We start from the raw sequence: 23,214 nt of genomic DNA, 5'->3' as shown, positions 1-23,214 counted from the left end.
CAGATCTTCATGTCTGCACACGTAAACATGCATGAGGATGTATACAGCTCTACCTTGGTTCACCACAGGGCCATTTCCAACTAAAAGTGATGACAAGCAGATATGACCACAAACGATGTTCCCACACTGAAGCACCAAGATAATATGTGAACAAAGTCATGCAGATCTTCATGTCTGCACACGTAAACACGCATGAGGATGTACACAGCTCTACCTTGGTTCACCACAGGGCCATTTCCAACTAAAAGTGATGCTGCTGAGAAAGACTTAACGTTCCACCTTTCTGTCTTTCTTACGTTCCCTTCAACCCCAAGTCAACCACTGCACCGTGTGGTCAGTCAGTTGTCATGGTCATTGTCTCTCAAGTTGTGTGACTGGTAATGACGTCACTGAGTTCCAGCCATTTCTTGATTAAGTTTTCTATTTTGTGGCAGAATCAAGTATCCTATTTTGAATAGAATAGAATAAAATAGAACATCTTAATTGTTAAAGTAGTTATAGTAGTGACAAAGCAACAGTTAGTGTCAAAGTAACCAGTGGATAGACAGTAGATGTTATGACAGTTCACTGCCACCCTATGGCGTCTGTTGTCTCTGCTAGTCAACAAGATGGCTGCTGAAAGCTTCCTTCATAACCAAGTCTGTCCTCATCTCTCATCCAACCCCAATCATCAGGTTGGCCACATTCCAGGCTGACTACATTGAAGTCGCCTTCCAGATCTCACAACTCCTGGACAGGTGTTTAACATATCAGTTAACCACATCGTATGATAGAGCAATATGATGCCCATTGGTTGTTGTGTGCAGCCTGACTGCAATATAGTTGGCCTGGAATGAGACCACTCTCTCCTCATTGTAGTTGACAGATTGAGCTGTACTGAGTTCTGACCTTAAAGACACAGGAAACTACTAAACATGCTCCTGCTCTCCCTCCCTCCCTCCCTCCCTCCCTCCCTCCCTCCCTCCCTCCCTCCCTCTGACAGCCACATCTTCTCTCTCTGGTTAGCCAGCCTACTTGTTACTATTTGGCCTCAAGTTTATTTCAAAGCCATGACTAAGTGTTACTTCTCTGTAAAACTATGTGTATTGTTTTCTAATTATTGTTTTGTTTGAAATTATAGTTTTTCACCATTTTCTCCCAAGTTTCTAGTTACGACCTTGTCTCGTCACTGCAACTCCTCAATTGGTTCGGGAGAGGCAAAGGTCGAGACATGCATCCCCCGAAACATGACCCGCCTAGCCACTTACTTCTTAACACACTGCTTGCTTAACCCGGAAGTCAACCTCACCAATGTGTCGGAGGAAACACCATTCGACTGACATCCGAAGTCAGGTTGCAGGGCCCGACCCGCCACAAGGAGTCGCTAGAGTGTGATGAGCCAGGGAAAGCCCCCTCCGGATCAAACCCCAGGCTGCGGTGGCGCCTCAGCACTGTGATGCCACAGACCGCTGCGGTACTCGAGACTCCTCTAATTATTTATTTGAAAGTCAACAATATGTTTTTCTGTATTTGCTACCTGCATGTAAATGGAATGACAATGTCGATCATATTAGCCATATAGCTAACTAGGTGAGGTAGTTGCTAGAGGCTGGTTCAGCTAATGAAGTGAAGTTGTGAAGTTGCTTTTAATGAGATGGAATATTATCCTCTGTAGGTTTATACCAGATTTACACATAGTGGATCAAGAGGACATGAGATGTCATTATAATGCTTAATGCTTTTCTTTGTTGGTTTCAATACAAGTTCCATTTCAACAAATCACAAATTACGATTCTATTCAATGTCAACAAATTGCAATACAATATCAAGAAATATAACCTTGATCTGAATCTGAGCAAGCAATGTGGGTTAAACAGTTTTTAACAGGATCATTACAACTGAAAGAAGGAACGTGACCTTTTTGTTTTTACAGATTACTTAATTGTACATTAGTGGGGGAATGATCAGTGATATACAGTAATTATCAACATAATATAGAGCGTTATGTAGCCTTTTCCTGATGTGCGGTTGAATGCAGAAAAGCTGCTTCTCATGTTTGATTTTGCTCCATTTTGCAACTTGCACTTCAAGTCACTCTGAACTCCAGTGTTCACTAGTGTGTAGATGACTTCACACCACAAGTTATTCTCTTGTGACTTCGTCTGGATGTGAATACCTCATAGGGAGGAATTAAGACTTCTCTCTCTCTCCAGTAAATACAGAGTAATATGATATGTCAGCTCCAAAATGTGGAGATCTCAAAGCAGGACGTCGTTCCAAATGAATCTCTGCCTATTTTCAGGTCTGGAGTGCTCGAGGCGAAGCTGCCGAAACAGATAATTTTGTTAATAACGTTTTGATCAAAATAAACGTTGGTTCTACGGTAGGTGGTCATACATGTTGTTTGACTTCGTTTGAGCATTTGAATGGCCTCAGTTAGATAGAAGTGCAGGGAATGGTACTGGAATGATGCTGTCCCATAATTAGATCTACCATCTCTAACTTGTCTGTTGAAGTCCAGGTAGATATTGGGCTTTTCATTTGTGTACACATATATAGCCATGGAATGTTATTTTTTCAGTTCATGGATAGATGGTTTGGCCTTTTGTCCTGCTTTGTTCAGGGCATTATTGAAGTCTGAATTTGTATTTTTCTCACGTGGGAGGTAGACTGTGTTCACCTCATTGTGCATGTAGTTAGATAGCCTGGTGGGTAAGAGCGTTGGGACAGTAACCGAAAGGTAGCTGGGTCAAATCCACTCTAACCACAAGGCCACTGACTTGTTTTTAGGTGTAATAGCCATTCAATAGAGCTTGTGTCAGAAAGCTCACATTCCACACTCAACGGTTTGCATTACTCCACCACCTTATAAGGCAGGGGTCAGCAACCCTGTTCCTGGAGTGCCGCAGGGTGTTGCCCCAACTAGGCTCCACACCAGACCAACTGAGCTAAATGATCAGTTCAGTGATTGCCTAAGTTCAACACACCTGGTCTTCCAGGTTGGTTAAATCAAAAACATCATGTGTCTATGGAACTCCAGGACCAGGGTTGCCTGCCTCTTTTATAAGGTATCTCTACAGAGATAAACAGTCCCATTAACAGACATACACTTCATGACCCCAAACTCTCCCACTGCACTGTGTGGTCACTGGTCAGTCATGATTACGGACACTCAGGTTGTAACAAAGTTATGGATGACCACTGGTTGCTATTTGGCAAATGTCCAGGAAAAGGTGTGTTTAGTTTAAACAGAACCACATTTCTGAAAATGTTTGTGGCTCTTTGAGGATGTGTGACCATCATCTTCTTCATTCAATTACAATGATCTTAGTGGTGAATTTACCAGAACTGGAGCCCGATATAGTTTTGTTGAAGACTTCAGGTTTCCTGTCTGCAGACTGTCTGAAAAGATCTACTGATACTTGGTCAGAGAGCTGGCTCTATAGGTTAATAACAGATTTACAGTGTATAAAGATGACATGAGATGTAATCATTCTCAATGCTTTTCTTTATTGCTTTCAACAAAAGCTGCAGGGCAAATTTATAGGCTCCTTTATTTCAATATTTTAAAACAATGACAATGTCAAGAAAGAAAAACATACATTTACAAGCAAAGCAAGATTTTCTTAACAGGATCATTACAACCAAGATATGGAAAGTGGTTTAGATTCCTCATCATTGTAGTAATTGCATCATTGTTTCTGGATGGAATGATTAGTGATATACAGTAGTTATCAACACAATAAAGAGCATTATGTAGCCTGTATCTGATGCTCTGATTAATGTATCAAAGCTGCTTCTCAGGTTTGGATCTGCTCCATTGTAAACCCATCTGCAGTTCATGTTGCTCTTAGATATTCCAGTGCTCTTCAGTGTATAGATGACATCACACCACATGTTTGTCTGGACATCAGTGACTCTAAAGACCTCATAGGACGGGATTAAAACCTCACTCTCATTGATATAGGCAGAGTAATATGTCAGGTTAGCACCAACACCTGTGTTGATCTCAAAGCAGGACGTGTTGCAAAAATATGTAATGACTTATTTAAAGAACTGGAGGCAAAGAATCCGAAACGGATCTCTTTGTTTAGAACATTCCGATCAAAATACACCTTGGTTCTACGGTAGGTGGTCCTACATGTTGTTTGACTTTGTTTGAGAATCTGAACGGCGTCAGTTAGATAGAAGTGCAGGGAATGGTACTGGAGTGATGTTCCATACCCATATCTTCCTTCTCTAACTGCTTTGTTGAGGTTTGTTATATGTATACAAATACAGTTGAAGTCGGAAGTTAACATACACTTAGGTTGGAGTCATTAAAACTCGTTTTTCAACCACGCCACAAATTTCTTGTAGAATAATAGTGAAGACATCAAAACTATGAAATAACTCGTATGGAATCATGTAGTAACCAAAAAAGTGTTAAACAAATCAACATATGTTTTATATTTGAGATTCTTCAAATAGCCACCCTTTGCCTTGATGACAGATTTGCACAGTCTTGGCATTCTCTCAACCAGCTTCATGAGGTAGTCACCTGGAAATCATTTCAAATAACAGGTGTGCCTTGCTAAAAGTTAATCTGTGGAATTTCTTTCCATCTTTGATTTTTGGTTCCAACCGCCGTGTCTTTGTGAGATGCAGACTAGGTGAACGGATGATCTCAGCATGTGTGGTTCCCACCGTGAAGCATGAAGGAGGAGGTGTGATGGTGTGGGGGTGCTTTGCTGGTGATACTGTCGGTGATTTATTTAGAATTCACTTAACCAGCATGGCTACCACAGCATTCTGCAGCGAGAGGCCATCCCTTCTTGTTTGCGCTTAGTGGGACTATCATTTGTTTTTAAACAGGACAATGACCCAACACACCTCCAGGCTGTGTAAGGGCTATTTGACGAAGAAGGAGAGTGATGGAGTGCTGCATCAGATGACCTGGCCTCCACAATTAACCGACCTCAACCCAATTGAGATGGTTTGGGATGAGTTGGACTGCAGAGTGAAGGAAAAGCAGCCAACAAGTGCTCAAAATATGTGGGAACTCCTTCAAGACTGTAGGAAAAGCATTCCAGGTGAAGCTTGTTGAGAAAATGCCAAGAGTGTGCAAAGTTGTCATCAAGTCAAAGGGTGGCTACTTAGAAGAATCTGAAATCTAAAATATATTTTGATTTGTTTAACACTTTTTTGGTTACTACATGATTCCATGTGTGTTAATTCATAGTTTTGATGTCTTCACTATTATTCTACAATGTAGAACATAGTAAAAATAAGAAAAACCCTGGAATGAGTAGGTGTGTGCAAATGTTTGTCCAGTACTGTACATACAAACAAACGCACACACACACACACACACACACACAAATGCACACACACACACACACACACACACACACATGCATGCAGTAAACACCAAGTGACTTCTGAGAGTTGTTTGTTCACACTTCTTTCATACTGATCTATGTGAGAACATGACTAACATCATCAACACCACTGCTGATCTCATCATCATCATCCTTCCCCTCTAATCAGGGACTGATTCAGGCCTTGAATACTAAAAGCCAAAATACCACTTGAATCAATCAATCACCCAGAATAAAGGAATACAGCACTACAGTGAAGCTTGAGGCCCCCAGTCCAGGGTTTCCCAACCCTCTCCTCAGGGACCACCAGACGTTTCACATTTTAGTTTTAGCCCTAATCTGACACACCTGACTCAGTCTACTAACCATCAACCCCTTGACTAATTGATGCAGGTGTTCCTGTCTGGTGGTCCCTGAGGAGAGGGTTGTCTGGTGGTCCCTGAGGAGAGGGTTGTCTGGTGGTCCCTGAGGAGAGGGTTGTCTGGTGGTCCCTGAGGAGAGGGTTGTCTGGTGGTCCCTGAGGAGAGGGTTATCTGGTGGTCCCTGAGGAGAGGGTTGTCTGGTGGTCCCTGAGGAGAGGGTTGTCTGGTGGTCCCTGAGGAGAGGGTTGTCTGGTGGTCCCTGAGGAGAGGGACCACCAGACATGCCCTATAGGCACTCGTTCCTGGACCGCCGCAGGAACTTCTTGTTTTAAATTTAACCGACCTGGAAGACCAGGTGTGTTGAATTTAGGCAATCACTGAACTGATCCCTACTGTGTGAGACTGGATTTGAATAACCCTAGTCTAAGCTTTCTCTGTCAATCATTACTTTAGCTGGTTAATTGAAATGCTGCCCTCTACTGGTAAATGTGAAGAATGCTCCATGTCACTGCAGCCTGCCTAGACCAAAGCATCTGTCAATCATCTTCAACCCTCTACTTCAAAAAACAGATAAAGCAACACCTCACGGCACAACGCCTCTCCCCTATTTGACCTAGATAGTTTGTGTGTATGTATTGATATGTAGGCTACGTGTGCCTTAAACATTTTTTATGTAGTTCTGTCCATGAGCTGTTCTTGTCTATTAATGTTCTGTATTATGTCATGTTTCATGTTTTGTGTGGACCCCAGGAAGAGCAGCTGCTGCTATAGCAACAGCTAACGGGGATCCTAATAAAATACCAAATACCAAATAAAACATTTGTTTCACCAGAATCCAACTCCTAAATAAGTGTGAGACAGTCATATGAATATGAAAACCCCTTTATCAGATCAATTTAAAAAAGGCCAATGACTAAAATATATCCTTGATTGTTGTGCTATTTGATGTTTATTGTCAACCTGCCTCATAGACAAACCCCATAGACCGTGTCCGACATCGGTCTTACCTACTACTTACTAAAACTACTGAGTTCTGATCATACAACGTACTATTTAGAATGTAGTCTCGCAAGCCAACCGGATCTCTCACATTAATGTTTCACTACATGGTAATCTGTCTGGTTATTACGAGGCTATTTAGAATGTACAGTCTAGTTAAAATGGATGCAGTAAGCCACAAATACTAACATACTAGGCTCACCCACACTGAGAATACATCTTCTAATCTTGGTACAGAGTCTCCACTTAACTTATTGTCAGCTGATTATCAACTGGGTCTGAAGTGACAATTCTCTTCCTCAATAGCATGCAGTGACATCCTGGCATTTAAAGCATACTCAATATTAGAAATGTCACATACTATAAAACGTTGTCTTTTCGCATATCCATCAGCCTACTTGTTAGTTTGGGGAGTCGGACACGGCCAGTGTGTTTTTTCTTATGGTAGAACAACATACCAGACAGTACCCTACATATAGTCGTTTCTCTCTTTTAACCTTTGGCCTAAAGTGTTCTTACACGTTATCAACGTGTGTCGGTTATGCTTCATTGAGTCTCTCAAACCAGTTTTGCCAGTTGAACAATGCACTTAAAAAACCGACAGAATATCACTCGCATGAAAACGTGTTTAGGATTGATGCTGTAGCTGTATCATTCATCTTTGTTTTGTCTCTCCCACTCAACTTCATGCTGTTCTCTCCTGGTTGTGATTGGTTGATTGAGCAGTATGGAGCTCAGGTCCCCTGATCTAGGATCCCCTGTCCATGTAATCTTATTCATTATGATATAAAAGGCGAAACTGATCCTAAATCAGCACTCTTACTCTGAGAGGCTTATGGCCCCTGACTTCACAGACAAAGGAAACGACTAACCCTCCTCAGTGCTCTCTCACCCAACTCTCTCTCTCAGCCTCAGAGAGCCCTCGCAGTTTTATTTTATTTTCACTCTTGGTATTCTTACAACCCATTAAGAACTGACCTTGAGTCAGTATGTCTGGTATAATTCATTTCAGATTAGACTTGACAGGACACCGTGCAATCCTGTCAAGACTTGCATAGTGTGAAAGGTAATAGAACTGTAGGATTTTGTAAACCATGTAATGTGAAGCAAGCTTTAAAGCCATTACCAACTTATCATTTCTTTGTACAGCCATTATGCATGAGAGTCAAGCACATAAGGACATTTGAAGGATTTTGAAAATGGTGTAATGTGAAAGAAGCTTTATCATGTCAGCCACAATGTCACTCAAATGTGTATGTGATGATAGTGGCTGGTTCTCTTTGGTTTCATCTCGGCAGTGGATTCACCTCCACTCAAAATCAATTTGCAATTCAGATCACTGTCTCCTCCTTTCCTCTTTAGTGTGCAGACAACTTTACACAACAGGTTATTCACTGGTGACTTTGTCTGGATTTTGGTGACTTCAAAAATCTCATATGGTGGAATTAAAAATTATTTCTCTTCAGGAAAGGCTGAGTAAGAAGTTAGCTCAGCGCCAAAGCAAGTGTGGGTCTCAAAGCAAGACACATTCCCAAAGTTGGTTAAGTCGGATCTCAAAGAGCTTGCGGCGAAGGTGCCGAAACGGATCTCGTGGTTGAGAACACTCAGATCAAACTTCTTGTTGGTTCTGTGAAAGGCTTCCTTACATGCCCCTTGTCTTTCTCGAAGAATCTGAATGGCATCAGTCAGGTAGAAATGCAGTGCATGGTACTTGAATGATGTCACGTATGCAGAATTGCCCTCTTGAACTGCTTTGTTAAAGTCCAGGTAGATCGATTTGGAATTCAGTCTGGGTAGATTTGTTGTGTACAAATAGATAGCAGTGGAATGCTCTGTTTTCAAAAGGTCTCCATGTGGTATAGCATGTGGTTTTGCTATGTTCCAGGATGTGTTGAATTGAGGATTAGTGTTTACTCATTGTAGAGGTACATGTTTTCAACCTCCATTAACATTAGACCTCTGCAACCATCATATTTGTCATCAACAGAAGAAAGGGACCATGTCTAGAGGTAGAATCTCTTGCATCCCTCCATCTTGAATCCCTCCATTCTGAGTTTCTCCATCCTGTAACAGTGACATTTTTTGAAACGTTTCCATTGATGAGACTTATGGCAACCTGTTCTACAGTTTGGAAACGTTTCCATTGATTAGACGGGTCATTCTACAGATTCGGTGACATTTCAGTATTGTCAGTGTCCCAAGATGTACTAGTGTTATAACTTGTCAGAACATTTATCAAACTACACTTAAATTACAACATTTCAAAGTTTTACATGTTTTTAATATGGAGTAGAGAATATGATTTTAAACAGAGATGAATTTCAATACTTATATGTTTGCTTTTCTTAGGAGTATTAAGAATTTCGCCTGTCCCTATTGACCATCATGCAAATGGCGTGACTCATTTTGAGTACACAGTGTTAAATAATAATGTTTTTTTTTTGTTAAATTAATTGTATATGCCCCCTTATTATGCATAATCCATTTTCTCAGCATAAGACATTTTATTTTCTGAGAAATTCAGGCTTTTACCCCTGTCCTTGTATTTCTTTCAACCCCGTAACGCAACAATACCCCCACTCACAATTAAATAATGGTTTGATCCTGTGGACATCATTTATGAGGAAGTGACATCATACAAGTCTTCAGAGAAGCCTGGTGTGACAAGTGGTAAGCTGCTCTCTCACTTTTTATAAATATGTCATGTTTTTTAAGCACATATGGGCTTTGTCAATCTCAGGTATTCAACTCTGTTGGGGGGGGGGATTCATAGTTAAGATTTTACCAATAATTGTTTTTATAGCTATGAAGTATAACAATGTCTTTTGTTGAATAAGGCCATGTGGCACACTGCTAGCTGCTAGCATCCCGAATTAGCAACAGATTAGCACAAAATCTTCAACCCTGTCACATTCAACCCCATCACATTTTTCAATGTTACGGGGTTGAATGGCTGTTACAGGGTTGAATAGCTGTTAAATCTTAGCAATATTTAATGTATATTGGTTAATACCAATCATATTTTCTTGTTGAATGTTTGTTGTTTACGGTTTTACAGTATCAACTAAAAGTACAAGGAATTTTTGAAAATAATAACTTTAAAAAAGTGACAATTAATTTGTTCTCTCTCCTATATACATTGACATATTTAGGAGTATTATCTGCAAGTTCATGTTCATTTTACTACATAGTGATTAAAAGGATACAATATTTAGTCTTGAAGAGTAAGCAGGTCATTGACTTGACCTTGACCTACAATTTCAGATTCAACAATGGAAAAAACAGCAGCAGAAAGGAAACACACATAGAGAGGAAGGTGAGGGACATCCGCGCGCCGGTGGTCAGGTAATTCTCCTGGAAATGTAAGATCTTTAAGACACGAGGTGGTGGTGGTCATGGACACACAATCAACAGAAAATAAAGTTTTGTTGCTTTAAAGCATAATTTGGTAATGCATAAAAAGACTAGTCTAAAAAGACATACAGTATACTGCCTTGGCAACTGGTGCGTGAGGGGTTCATGGTCACTAGCCGACTGGTTTGTACTGACATATTTAGGAGTATTATCTGCAAGTTCACGTTCATTTTACTACATAGTGATTAAAAGGATACAGTAATTAGTTTTGGAGAGTAAACTGGTCATTGACTTGACCTTGACCTACAATTTCAGATTCAACAATGGCAAAAACAGCAGCAGAAAGGCAAAGATTTGCCAGTAGTTCCATCCACAATGCGGATCCACCAAGTTGTTTGTGTGGCTGCAAGGCAAATTGCCTACCGTGATGTAAGCTGTATGTGCACAGTCCACAACAAGAAACTGGAATGCCAGTGTTTCAATACACAACATTTCACATTTACCCCTAAAGTTACATCAGTCGTGTCACAGAGGGAGGTTGATTGGGCAAATCCAGACATATGCGGGAAATGGTGCGTGGCCAAATATGATGACGATTTCTATCCCGGAATAATTCTAGCCACAGATGAATCCCATGTGCAGGTCAAATGCATGTACTGTGCTGGACCAAATAGGTACTTCTGGCCACTTCTTGATGATATCCTGTGGTATCCATTTGAGGACATCTTGGAACACATTGATCCCCCTAAACCGGTGACTTCTAGGCACATGGAAATACAGAAGGAAGTGTGGGCTAGGCTCTCTCAGTAAAAATGGTGAACAAACTGTAGGCTTACCTATAGGTTATTAATGGTAAGATGTTTGCTTAATGTTCAAACATTCAAACAACACAGACATTCCTGCCATTACTCTGGATATTTCTATGAAATCAATGAAATGTTGTAACTGTTGTTAGTTTATTAATGTGTTTTAATCTGTCTAGATTTCATCTTGATTGTTTAAACTTTAAAAGCTATGTTGACAGTAGTTTAAAATGTTAAAAAATGGCAACATGTGACCTATATAGGTTATCAATGTTAAGATGTTTGCTCAATGTTCAAACAGACTCCTGCCATTATCAGATGGATATTTTTATGAAATCAATGAAATGTTGTTACTGTTATTAGTTCATTCATGTGTTTTACTCTGTCTAGCTTTCATCTAGATTCTTTAGATTTTAAAAGCTATGTTGACAGTAGGTTTAAAAATGTTAAAAATGTTTAAAAAATGGCAACATGTTAGTGATCTCAAAAGATAAAACATATGACACGTGATGCTTTTCACTCAACCCTGTTACATGATTTTCAACCCTGTTGCGGTGCATTCATCCCTGTTACGAGATTATTTTTTTACATTTTTGTATTAAATACACAAAATATAACATCAATAGTGTTTTTATTGTGTGTATTAAATCAGGGTAAATAAGGCTATTTCAATTTTGTAAGGAATTACGCAGCATTCTTGCACATTTCTTGCGAAAATGTGGAGTTAGATTAGACATTTCTTCATCGTAAACTGGAAAGGATGGTGCTGGTCAGTTTTTCTTGATTTTCTCTTTAATTACAATATGCCATTATTTACAAGGGACATCTAAACTGTGAGATTATGCCAGAAGCTGATCTCAAGCTTATTGGAAAAATGAATAGTTGAATAACAAAATGACTGTGACGGGGTTGAATTAAATTGGGACTTGTTTGAGAAAATAATACAGAATAATAACTTAATACTCTACATTGAGATGGGAAAATGTATTTTCTATCAAGTACACACATTACTTTGTCACATCAAATAAAAAAAAGCTTAAGATTTTAATGTTCATTGTTTCATCCTCCTCAATCACAAAAGGCACCGAATCTGTAGAATGACCCAGACTTATGGCAACCTGTTCTACAGTTTGGAAACACTGATCTACTGTAGGGGCAAACATTGACATTTGAATATGTAATACATTTTTGTTTTATTTATTTGATTAAAATGTTAAATATCTCACCTTTGATTTGGGAATGCCGAAGATCAAAGCAAAGATTACCATCAAAACAAGCAGAAACATAACAGAAAAGGTGATTGTCTTCTTTGTGTGTAGGTCATGTGATTTCCATCTAATGACGTGAAAGAAGGAAGTAGAAGGGGACAGTTAATTTCAACAAGAAACCAGTGCTGTGTTCGAATACCCATACTAACATACTGTATACTACATACTTAATGAGTATATACTACATACTATTAGTTCATTTTAGTACATTGTAAACGAACGGTATCCTTACAGCTGAGTATACTAGAACTTTGCCTGTCTACCGGAAGTTGATGCTGTTGCTGTGCAAGCTCTTGCTAGCTTGTTAGCATCACAAATGACTAGCTAGACATCTTACGACTTCATTAACAATGTTCATTGAGAACGCACAACGACTATTCCACTTAGCTAAGCTAAGAATGACGTGAATAATAAAGTCAATAGACGTTGGGAAGTTAGTTAGATAGCATATAGTTAATATACTGGCAAGTTCGATGTATTAGTAGCCAACCAACGTTAGGTAGCTAGCTAACATACCAGTACATACAATCAACTGCTGTAATGATATGCTATGCGGTTCGTAAGGCTAGCGTACCTAAGAAATTGTCACCCAACATAACATGTAACGTCACTTATTTCAAAAGGCATTACATTATTACATTGCTCAACATTTTCTTAACATTTGTCATAATAAGTTAAAGCAATGAATTTGTATCCACTCTCGTCGGACTTCAGCTGCATATTTTCTGCAATTTTCTTAAAATCTGAAAATGCTCAATTTACTGCTCAATTAATCAACCACACCGAGGATGAACGGTCTCGTTCCAGGCCGACTATTTTGAAGACAGGCTGCAGCCATTAAGATATGGCTGCTGGCCAAGTCATCGACTGTGCTGTTGGGCATCAGATTGCTATAGCATATGATTTGGTTAGCTGATATGTTAAACATCTATCGAAGAGATGTGACATCTGGCAGGCAACTTCAATGTAGTCAGCCTGGAACGTGGCCAACCTCATGAGTGGGGTTGGAAGAGAGATGAGGAGTGACTCAGTTACCAAGAAGCTTTCAGCAGCCATCATTTTGGCTAGCAGAGACAACAGAGGCCATAGGGTGGCAGTGAACTGTCATAACAACCTACTGACTAAACCAAATATTAACTGTTGCTTTGACACAAATATGAAACACAATATCTCTAAGAGATGGAAATGACAATGAATATCTTATACAGTAATGATGACACCTGCATAGTTACATCTGGGAAACTGAATGACATTTATCTTTGTCAGCCTGATGATGACTGTGTCACACCTTCAAGAGGGCCTCAAACTTTACTGTGGGTTCTGAGGGGGAAAATATCACCAAAAAATGTATATAAAATATATACCTGTTAGTGGGAAAGAGATAAACAGTAGTCAGAAGTCACCCTGATGGTTGACTGATGACTGGTATCATTCCACATTTGATCAAATGTATAATATTTTATGAAATATTTAAATGGACAATGAAGATGTTCTATTATATTCTAGTGTGTCCTTGTGTGTTTGTGCCTTGGGCTTTAGTGTTTGTGGTTAGAAGGGAACACTACTGTATGTGCACAAATAACTAACCCAAACCCATCTACCTAGACTGTATTAGAACACAGATAACTAACCCAAACCCATCTACCCAGACTGTATTAGAACACAGATAACTAACCCAAACCCATCTACCTAGACTGTATTAGAACACAGATAACTAACCCAAACCCATCTACCCAGACTGTATTAGAACACAGATAACTAACCCAAACCCATCTACCTACACTGTATTAGAACACAGATAACTAACCCAAACCCATCTACCTAGACTGTATTAGAACACAGATAACTAAACCAAACCTATCTACCTAGACTGTATTAGAACACAGATAACTAACCCAAACCCATCTACCTAGACTGTATTAGAACACAGATAACTAACCCAAACCCATCTACCCAGACTGTATTAGAACACAGATAACTAACCCAAACCCATCTACCTAGACTGTATTAGAACACAGATAACTAACCCAAACCCATCTACCCAGACTGTATTAGAACACAGATAACTAAACCAAACCTATCTACCTAGACTGTATTAGAACACAGATAACTAACCCAAACCCATCTACCTAGACTGTATTAGAACACAGATAACTAACCCAAACCCATCTACCCAGACTGTATTAGAACACAGATAACTAACCCAAACCCATCTACCTAGACTGTATTAGAACACAGATAACTAACCCAAACCTATCTACCTAGACTGTATTAGAACACAGATAACTAACCCAAACCCATCTACCTAGACTGTATTATAACACAGATAACTAACCCAAACCTATCTACCTAGACTGTATTTGAACACAGATAACTAACCCAAACCCATATACCTAGACTGTATTAGAACACAGATAACTAACCCAAACCCATCTACCTAGACTGTATTAGAACACAGATAACTAACCCAAACCCATCTACCTAGACTGTATTAGAACACAGATAACTAACCCAAACCTATCTACCTAGACTGTATTAGAACACAGATAACTAACCCAAACCCATCTACCTAGACTGTATTAGAACACAGATAACTAACCCAAACCCATCTACCCAGACTGTATTAGAACACAGATAACTAACCCAAACCCATCTACCCAGACTGTATTAGAACACAGATAACTAACCCAAACCCATCTACCTAGACTGTATTAGAACACAGATAACTAACCCATCTACCTAGACTGTATTAGAACACAGATAACTAACCCAAACCCATCCACCCAGACTGTATTAGAACACAGATAACTAACCCAAACCCATCCACCCAGACTGTATTAGAACACAGATAACTAACCCAACTCATCTATCTCCTCTCTGAAGTGTGCATGTGTAACAACTTTAATTTGACCTTGCACTCCTTCTAAATAATGCCATTTTTAGGAACTTTCTCAAATGGTCAAGAATACATCATTTAGTGCATTCTGTTCGTAACAGATTCTAGTTTTGGGAACAGAAAACTGTATTGAGATCAAATGTTTCATATATTAAGAAATGAGCAGAATGTTGGCCCAGTTTCATCTCGCTCCATCTTCTCCCACTGCTGGCCACTGGGCTTCCTCTCATCACCATATTTGGTAGTGAGTGGAAGCCCCCACCGGATGCTTCAGGTTTTTACCCCATGTGACACATCAGTGTTTCCCCTTTTACATGTGCTAGAACTGTAATGCAAGGTATACTCAGGGCTAAAGTCAACAAGGACCAGAAACACCAGTGATGTGTCATACATGGGTGGATCCATAAAAACAAAACCTCTTATGCGAATTGACATAACAACAGAAAACACAAAATAATAGGATTAAGAGGTTTTGCTCATAACTTGGCCTCACAAAAAAGGATACCGTAACGTTGAGTGACCAGAACTGAAGTAACAGGTAAGAATGTAATATACAGTGGGGGAAAAAAGTATTTAGTCAGCCACCAATTGTGCAAGTTCTCCCACTTAAAAAGATGAGAGAGGCCTGTAATTTTCATCATAGGTACACGTCAACTATGACAGACAAAATGAGGAAAAAAAATCCAGAAAATCACATTGTAGGATTTTTAATGAATTTATTTGCAAATTATGGTGGAAAATAAGTATTTGGTCACCTACAAACAAGCAAGATTTCTGGCTCTCACAGACCTGTAACTTCTTCTTTAAGAGGCTCCTCTGTCCTCCACTCGTTACCTGTATTAATGGCACCTGTTTGAACTTGTTATCAGTATAAAAGACACCTGTCCACAACCTCAAACAGTCACACTCCAAACTCCACTATGGCCAAGACCAAAGAGCTGTCAAAGGACACCAGAAACAAAATTGTAGACCTGCACCAGGCTGGGAAGACTGAATCTGCAATAGGTAAGCAGCTTGGTTTGAAGAAATCAACTGTGGGAGCAATTATTAGGAAATGGAAGACATACAAGACCACTGATAATCTCCCTCGATCTGGGGCTCCACGCAAGATCTCACCCCGTGGGGTCAAAATGATCACAAGAACGGTGAGCAAAAATCCCAGAACCACACGGGGGGACCTAGTGAATTACCTGCAGAGAGCTGGGACCAAAGTAACAAAGCCTACCATCAGTAACACACTACGCCGCCAGTGACTCAAATCCTGCAGTGCCAGACGTGTCCCCCTGCTTAAGCCAGTACATGTCCAGGCCCGTCTGAAGTTTGCTAGAGTGCATTTGGATGATCCAGAAGAGGATTGGGAGAATGTCATATGGTCAGATGAAACCAAAATATAACTTTTTGGTAAAAACTCAACTCGTCGTGTTTGGAGGACAAAGAATGCTGAGTTGTATCCAAAGAACACCATACCTACTGTGAAGCATGGTGGTGGAAACATCATGCTTTGGGGCTGTTTTTCTGCAAAGGGACCAGGACGACTGATCCGTGTAAAGGAGAGAATGAATTGGGCCATGTATCGTGAGATTTTGAGTGAAAACCTCCTTCCATCAGCAAGGGCATTGAAGATGAAACGTGACTGGGTCTTTCAGCATGACAATGATCCCAAACACACCGCCCAGGCAACGAAGGAGTGGCTTCATAAGAAGCATTTCATCTGGAGACTGGCTAGCCTGGAGTGGCCTAGCCAGTCTCCAGATCTCAACCCCATAGAAAATCTTTGGAGGGAGTTGAAAGTCTGTGTTGCCCAGCGACAGCCCCAAAACATCACTGCTCTAGAGGAGATCTGCATGGAGGAATGGGCCAAAATACCAGCAACAGTGTGTGAAAACCTTGTGAAGACTTACAGAAAACGTTTGACCTGTGTCATTGCCAACAAAGTGTATATAACAAAGTATTGAGAAACTTTTGTTATTGACCAAATACTTATTTTCCACCATAATTTGCAAATAAATTCATAAAAAATCCTACAATGTGATTTTCTGGATATTTTTTTCTAATTTTGTCTGTCATAGTTGACGTGTACCTATGATGAAAATTACAGGCCTCTCTCATCTTTTTAAGTGGGAGAACTTGCACAATTTGTGGCTGACTAAATACTTTTTTTCCCCACTGTATGTACATAACACCTGTACACCCAGTTTTCTACAGATTATTTCACGTGCAAAAGACACTGAAAAGTAATGATTAAAGAATGATAATAGTAGTAAATTTGCCCTCTCACAGAGTATAACACTGGCTTATGAGTGATAAGTAAAAGTGACTAACTAGCGAGAACAAATACATTTGATGGCAGATATTACAAATGTCACATTTACATTTACCGGTAATTTCATTTCAAGTTCTTCCAATTCTACCTCTTAATATCAATATCTTTGGAACAGGCACAGTAAGACCTGAGCTGTGTTCGAATACTCATACTAACCGCACTAACCATACTATTTGTGACGTAAATGGAGTATGTAGTATGCTTATTGGTCATAGTATGGATATATTTAGCATGCCAAAAGTTCCCTGATGTTGTACTACATTAGCCAAAATACAAAGTAAAAAAGCAGTGGACACTATTTCTGTGCTTTTGGGGCCCATAATGCAATTCTTCAGAGAATGGGCGTGGCTTCAAAGCATTTTCAGATTTTAAGAAAATTGCAGAAAATATGCAGCTGAAGTCCGACGAGAGTGGATACAAATTCATTGCTTTAACTTATTATGACAAATGTTAAGAAAATGTTGAGCAATGTAATAATGTAATGCCTTTTGAAATAAGTGACGTTACATGTTATGTTGGGTGACAATTTCTTAGGTACGCTAGCCTTACGAACCGCATAGCATATCATTACAGCAGTTGATTGTATGTACTGGTATGTTAGCTAGCTACCTAACGTTGGTTGGCTACTAATACATCGAACTTGCCAGTATATTAACTATATGCTATCTAACTAACTTCCCAACGTCTATTGACTTTATTATTCACGTCATTCTTAGCTTAGCTAAGTGGAATAGTCGTTGTGCGTTCTCAATGAACATTGTTAATGAAGTCGTAAGATGTCTAGCTAGTCATTTGTGATGCTAACAAGCTAGCAAGAGCTTGCACAGCAACAGCATCAACTTCCGGTAGACAGGCAAAGTTCTAGTATACTCAGCTGTAAGGATACCGTTCGTTTACAATGTACTAAAATGAACTAATAGTATGTAGTATATACTCATTAAGTATGTAGTATACAGTATGTTAGTATGGGTATTCGAACACAGCACTGGTTTCTTGTTGAAATTAACTGTCCCCTTCTACTTCCTTCTTTCACGTCATTAGATGGAAATCACATGACCTACACACAAAGAAGACAATCACCTTTTCTGTTATGTTTCTGCTTGTTTTGATGGTAATCTTTGCTTTGATCTTCGGCATTCCCAAATCAAAGGTGAGATATTTAACATTTTAATCAAATAAATAAAACAAAAATGTATTACATATTCAAATGTCAATGTTTGCCCCTACAGTAGATCAGTGTTTCCAAACTGTAGAACAGGTTGCCATAAGTCTAATCAATGGAAACGTTTCCAAACTGTAGAACAGGTTGCCATAAGTCTCATCAATGGAAACGTTTCAAAAAATGTCACTGTTACAGGATGGAGAAACTCAGAATGGAGGGATTCAAGATGGAGGGATGCAAGAGATTCTACCTCTAGACATGGTCCCTTTCTTCTGTTGATGACAAATATGATGGTTGCAGAGGTCTAATGTTAATGGAGGTTGAAAACATGTACCTCTACAATGAGTAAACACTAATCCTCAATTCAACACATCCTGGAACATAGCAAAACCACATGCTATACCACATGGAGACCTTTTGAAAACAGAGAATTCCACTGCTATCTATTTGTACACAACAAATCTACCCAGACTGAATTCCAAATCGATCTACCTGGACTTTAACAAAGCAGTTCAAGAGGGCAATTCTGCATACGTGACATCATTCAAGTACCATGCACTGCATTTCTACCTGACTGATGCCATTCAGATTCTTCGAGAAAGACAAGGGGCATGTAAGGAAGCCTTTCACAGAACCAACAAGAAGTTTGATCTGAGTGTTCTCAACCACGAGATCCGTTTCGGCACCTTCGCCGCAAGCTCTTTGAGATCCGACTTAACCAACTTTGGGAATGTGTCTTGCTTTGAGACCCACACTTGCTTTGGCGCTGAGCTAACTTCTTACTCAGCCTTTCCTGAAGAGAAATAATTTTTAATTCCACCATATGAGATTTTTGAAGTCACCAAAATCCAGACAAAGTCACCAGTGAATAACCTGTTGTGTAAAGTTGTCTGCACACTAAAGAGGAAAGGAGGAGACAGTGATCTGAATTGCAAATTGATTTTGAGTGGAGGTGAATCCACTGCCGAGATGAAACCAAAGAGAACCAGCCACTATCATCACATACACATTTGAGTGACATTGTGGCTGACATGATAAAGCTTCTTTCACATTACACCATTTTCAAAATCCTTCAAATGTCCTTATGTGCTTGACTCTCATGCATAATGGCTGTACAAAGAAATGATAAGTTGGTAATGGCTTTAAAGCTTGCTTCACATTACATGGTTTACAAAATCCTACAGTTCTATTACCTTTCACACTATGCAAGTCTTGACAGGATTGCACGGTGTCCTGTCAAGTCTAATCTGAAATGAATTATACCAGACATACTGACTCAAGGTCAGTTCTTAATGGGTTGTAAGAATACCAAGAGTGAAAATAAAATAAAACTGCGAGGGCTCTCTGAGGCTGAGAGAGAGAGTTGGGTGAGAGAGCACTGAGGAGGGTTAGTCGTTTCCTTTGTCTGTGAAGTCAGGGGCCATAAGCCTCTCAGAGTAAGAGTGCTGATTTAGGATCAGTTTCGCCTTTTATATCATAATGAATAAGATTACATGGACAGGGGATCCTAGATCAGGGGACCTGAGCTCCATACTGCTCAATCAACCAATCACAACCAGGAGAGAACAGCATGAAGTTGAGTGGGAGAGACAAAACAAAGATGAATGATACAGCTACAGCATCAATCCTAAACACGTTTTCATGCGAGTGATATTCTGTCGGTTTTTTAAGTGCATTGTTCAACTGGCAAAACTGGTTTGAGAGACTCAATGAAGCATAACCGACACACGTTGATAACGTGTAAGAACACTTTAGGCCAAAGGTTAAAAGAGAGAAACGACTATATGTAGGGTACTGTCTGGTATGTTGTTCTACCATAAGAAAAAACACACTGGCCGTGTCCGACTCCCCAAACTAACAAGTAGGCTGATGGATATGCGAAAAGACAACGTTTTATAGTATGTGACATTTCTAATATTGAGTATGCTTTAAATGCCAGGATGTCACTGCATGCTATTGAGGAAGAGAATTGTCACTTCAGACCCAGTTGATAATCAGCTGACAATAAGTTAAGTGGAAACACTGTACCAAGATTAGAAGATGTATTCTCAGTGTGGGTGAGCCTAGTATGTTAGTATTTGTGGCATACTGCATCCATTTTAACTAGACTGTACATTCTAAATAGCCTCGTAATAACCAGACAGATTACCATGTAGTGAAACATTAATGTGAGAGATCCGGTTGGCTCGCGAGACTACATTCTAAATAGTAAGTTGTATGATCAGAACTCAGTAGTTTTAGTAAGTAGTAGGTAAGACCGATGTCGGACACGGTCTATGGGGTTTGTCTATGGGATTTTTGCTCACCGTTCTTGTGATCATTTTGACCCCACGGGGTGAGATCTTGCGTGGAGCCACAGATTGAGGGAGATTATCAGTGGTCTTGTATATCTTCCATTTCCTAATAATTGCTCCCACAGTTGATTTCTTCAAACCAAGCTGCTTACCTATTGCAGATTCAGTCTTCCCAGCCTGGTGCAGGTCTACAATTTTGTTTCTGGTGTCCTTTGACAGCTCTTTGGTCTTGGTCATAGTGGAGTTTGGAGTGTGACTGTTTGAGGTTGTGGACAGGTGTCTTTTATACTGATAACAAGTTCAAACAGGTGCCATTAATACAGGTAACGAGTGGAGGACAGAGGAGCCTCTTAAAGAAGAAGTTACAGGTCTGTGAGAGCCAGAAATCTTGCTTGTTTGTAGGTGACCAAATACTTATTTCCCACCATAATTTGCTAATAAATTCATTAAAAATCCTACAATGTGATTTTCTGGATTTTTTTTCCTCATTTTGTCTGTCATAGTTGACGTGTACCTATGATGAAAATTACAGGCCTCTCTCATCTTTTTAAGTGGGAGAACTTGCACAATTGGTGGCTGACTAAATACTTTTTTCCCCCACTGTATATTACATTCTTACCTGTTACTTCAGTTCTGGTCACTCAACGTTACGGTATCCTTTTTTGTGAGGCCAAGTTATGAGCAAAACCTCTTAATCCTCTTCTTTTGTGTTTTCTGTTGTTATGTCAATTCGCATAACAGGTTTTGTTTTTATGGATCCACCCATGTATGACACATCACTGGTGTTTCTGGTCCTTGGTGACTTTAGCCCTGAGTATACCTTGCATTACAGTTCTAGCACATGTAAAAGGGGAAACACTGATGTGTCACATGGGGTAAAAACCTGAAGCATCCGGTGGGGGCTTCCACTCACTACCAAATATGGTGATGAGAGGAAGCCCAGTGGCCAGCAGTGGGAGAAGATGGAGCGAGATGAAACTGGGCCAACATTCTGCTCATTTCTTAATATATGAAACATTTGATCTCAATACAGTTTTTTGTTCCGAAAACTAGAAACTGTTATGAACAGAATGCACTAAATGATGTATTCTTGACCATTTGAGAAAGTTCCTAAAAATGGCATTATTTAGAAGGAGTGCAAGGTCAAATTAAAGTTGTTACACATGCACACTTCAGAGAGGAGATAGATGAGTTGGGTTAGTTATCTGTGTTCTAATACAGTCTAGGTAGATAGGTTTGGGTTAGTTATCTGTGTTCTAATACAGTCTGGGTAGATGGGTTTGGGTTAGTTATCTGTGTTCTAATACAGTCTAGGTAGATGGGTTTGGGTTAGTTATCTCTGTTCTAATACAGTCTAGGTAGATGGGTTTGGGTTAGTTATCTCTGTTCTAATACAGTCTAGGTAGATAGGTTTGGGTTAGTTATCTGTGTTCTAATACAGTCTAGGTAGATGGGTTTGGGTTAGTTATCTGTGTTCTAATACAGTCTAGGTAGATAGGTTTGGGTTAGTTATCTGTGTTCTAATACAGTCTAGGTAGATGGGTTTGGGTTAGTTATCTGTGTTCTAATACAGTCTAGGTAGATAGGTTTGGGTTAGTTATCTGTGTTCTAATACAGTCTAGGTAGATAGGTTTGGGTTAGTTATCTGTGTTCTAATACAGTCTAGGTAGATAGGTTTGGGTTAGTTATCTGTGTTCTAATACAGTCTGGGTAGATGGGTTTGGGTTAGTTATCTGTGTTCTAATACAGTCTGGGTAGATGGGTTTGGGTTAGTTATCTGTGTTCTAATACAGTCTAGGTAGATAGGTTTGGGTTAGTTATCTGTGTTATAATACAGTCTAGGTAGATGGGTTTGGGTTAGTTATATGTGTTCGAATACAGTCTAGGTAGATAGGTTTGGGTTAGTTATCTGTGTTCTAATATAGTCTAGGTAGATGGGTTTGGGTTAGTTATCTGTGTTCTAATACAGTCTAGGTAGATGGGTTTGGGTTAGTTATCTGTGTTCTAATACAGTCTAGGTAGATGGGTTTGGGTTAGTTATCTGTGTTCTAATACAGTCTAGGTAGATAGGTTTGGGTTAGTTATCTGTGTTATAATACAGTCTAGGTAGATGGGTTTGGGTTAGTTATCTGTGTTCTAATACAGTCTAGGTAGATAGGTTTGGTTTAGTTATCTGTGTTCTAATACAGTCTAGGTAGATGGGTTTGGGTTAGTTATCTGTGTTCTAATACAGTCTAGGTAGATGGGTTTGGGTTAGTTATCTGTGTTCTAATACAGTCTGGGTAGATGGGTTTGGGTTAGTTATCTGTGTTCTAATACAGTCTAGGTAGATGGGTTTGGGTTAGTTATCTGTGTTCTAATACAGTCTAGGTAGATAGGTTTGGTTTAGTTATCTGTGTTCTAATACAGTCTAG

General features: G+C 39.6%; 3 pseudogenes across 3 annotated transcripts; 1 reads left to right on the top strand and 2 right to left on the bottom strand.

The window, feature by feature from the left end:
• Positions 1 to 1,943: 1,943 nt before the first annotated feature.
• LOC311124391 (ecto-ADP-ribosyltransferase 5-like) lies at positions 1,944 to 2,671 on the bottom strand (annotated as a pseudogene). Its single transcript has one exon. The product of its transcript is annotated as an ecto-ADP-ribosyltransferase 5-like (transcript).
• Positions 2,672 to 7,945: 5,274 nt separating this feature from the next.
• LOC311124390 (ecto-ADP-ribosyltransferase 5-like) lies at positions 7,946 to 8,779 on the bottom strand (annotated as a pseudogene). Its single transcript has one exon. The product of its transcript is annotated as an ecto-ADP-ribosyltransferase 5-like (transcript).
• A 6,701-nt stretch (positions 8,780 to 15,480) lies between these two features.
• Positions 15,481 to 19,520, top strand: LOC311124389 (ecto-ADP-ribosyltransferase 5-like; annotated as a pseudogene). The gene is made up of 3 exons: positions 15,481 to 15,559; positions 18,386 to 18,494; positions 18,702 to 19,520. The product of its transcript is annotated as an ecto-ADP-ribosyltransferase 5-like (transcript).
• Positions 19,521 to 23,214: the final 3,694 nt, after the last annotated feature.

The sequence above is a fragment of the Coregonus lavaretus genome, assembly GCF_964263955.1.
Source record: "Coregonus lavaretus genome assembly, contig: HAP1_SCAFFOLD_3109, whole genome shotgun sequence".
Lineage (NCBI taxonomy): Eukaryota > Metazoa > Chordata > Actinopteri > Salmoniformes > Salmonidae > Coregonus > Coregonus lavaretus.
Note: the sequence above shows the minus strand (reverse complement) of the source record. Positions and strands in the feature narration are given on the sequence as shown.